The following is a 2,500-nucleotide window of genomic DNA, read 5'->3' as shown; positions in this document are numbered from 1 at the left end:
TTAAAGTTCATTTCATTAGTTCATGGAAATAAATTGCAAAATTTTGCTTGCCAAGTTGATAAAGATGCATTTGAAAATTTAGAAAAGAACTATGGAAACTTTTTCGACATCATAACACTGAAAGCGGATTTAGCGGGAATTTACAATGCACAAGCGTTTCAAGATAAATGAATTAAAACTTTATTAGATATTATTTGAAAATGAACTGACCCAAACGTTCCCTGAAGCTGTGAAGTTCCTACAATTAATTTTGACTGCTACAACTGTTTCTGTGGAGAGATCGTTTTCTGCTTAGAAAAGAATTAAAAGCTACACTAGGAACAGAATGACAAATCAAAGACTTTCTTCAATTACTCTAATATTCATTGAAGAGGAAAGACTAAGCCAGACCTTAATTTAAAATTTTATGAAAATATGACAGATATTTTTGCTAAAAAGAAAGAGAGAAGAATTGATTTCTTGTACAAATAGGCTAATCAAATTAGTAAGTAGAATAAAAAAAAAATCTAACCTTTTTTATACTGGCAATTTTTTATGATAGTTTACTCCATAAAGTTTACTAACTGCCTATCCTGAATAATTACTGACGACACGTGCCTGATATATATATACATATATATATATATATATATATATATATATATATATATATATATATATATATATATACATGAATGAATGAATAAATATACCAAGGCTTTTTCCCCCTTCCAAGGGAGGTAGCCAAAAAGGGAAAGGCATAAAAACACTCCCACCCATTTCATCCCTAAATACACTCCACACCCCTCCCACCCTCCCTCTCATCTGAGCAGCTCCTGGATGACGGGTCATCCCTGCACCCTGCCCACCGCCCTGGGTCAGAAGCAGTGTCGCAAGACACAGCACATCCACAGCAAGGCCGCTTCATTTAATCGGCGACCCCCCCTCTCCGTCCCCCCTTGCATATAAGGAGAGGACGGGGAGAAATCCCTTCGGGCTGCGTCAAAATTTACTCACGCATACTACACCCCCCACCCACCCCGCCCATTCCTCCTCATGCAATCACAACATCATCCATATACAACCATTCTCCACTCACCTCTGTCTTCCGTCCTCTCCCTTCCTTCCTCAACAGACATTCCCCTCTTCCCCAAAGCCCCCTTCACCCCATCCATCCACCTCATTCTAGGACGTCCCCTCATGTTCACTCCCTCCACATCTGCCTTCCATACCTCTTTTACTAGTCTTTCTTCACTCATTCTTTCCATGTGTCCAAACCATCCTAATATTCTTTCATCAACCCTATCTCCCAAATCCTTTTTCACCCCTGTTCTCCTCCTCACCTCCTCATTTCTCACTCTATCCAGCCTAGTAGCCCCCACCATACTTCTCAGTATATATATATATGTATACACACACACACAGACACACACAGACACACACACACACACACACACACACACACACACACACACACACACACACACACACACACACACACACACACACACACACACACACACACACACACACACACACACACACACAAACACACACACTCGGTGGCACAGTTGGTAGAGCGCTGAACTGGGAAGTAGAAGTGCTCCCAGTACCAAGTTCGAATCCTGCCCAGGGCCGAAATTATTTCGGTATCGCTGTGCCTCGGGTCGTTACTCTGACTCTCGTGGGCGGGGAGTTGGGGGTGTGTGCGTCTGCAAGGTCATAGCATTACCCATAGATCGGACCTACGAGCTCTGAGCTCTCTTCCAGGAGGGAAATAGCTGTCGATCACGAGTCCAACACGTGATCCAAAGACCAAGTGAATACACACACACACACACACACACACACACACACACACACACACACACACACACACACACACACACACACACACACACACACACACACACACACACACAAACACACACACACACACACACATACACACACACACACACACACACACACACACACGCACACACACACACACACACACACACACACACACACACACACACACACACACACACACACACACACACACACACACATACACACACACACACAAACACACACACGCATACACACACAAACACCCACCCACTCACCTACAGTAGATTATACTCTAACCATATAACAGTGATCTATGACTCTGGTCTGTAGGGATGTTACTCGAGTAAATAAAACTTATCAATCGATGATGTTCCATACGCGGTGAGTTGTGAAGTTATATATGATATAGTTTTCATTACGCTGGTAGTGCTATCAGAAGTGTGTTGATCTCGCATTCGCTTAGCTGTGGATTCGAATGCCGCACTTCTCACCAATTCCCAGCAAAGGCTGACGTAGGCCTCTCACCTTCTAACTAACTAAATGGTTTTGAGTCAGCCTAGGGGAGGCTGCCACAACAAAGAAAATTATATCTTTTTTGATGAAGTGTGTGTACATCGATGAAATTATGAGTGAGGAATACATAGAGTGAGATTTCTGATATGAAGAGAGATGGTATGAGAACAAA

This window comes from Oratosquilla oratoria, chromosome 34 (genome assembly GCF_046742065.1).
Source record: "Oratosquilla oratoria isolate Oo_2021 chromosome 34, ASM4674206v1, whole genome shotgun sequence".
In the NCBI taxonomy this organism is placed as follows: domain Eukaryota; kingdom Metazoa; phylum Arthropoda; class Malacostraca; order Stomatopoda; family Squillidae; genus Oratosquilla; species Oratosquilla oratoria.
Note: the sequence above shows the minus strand (reverse complement) of the source record.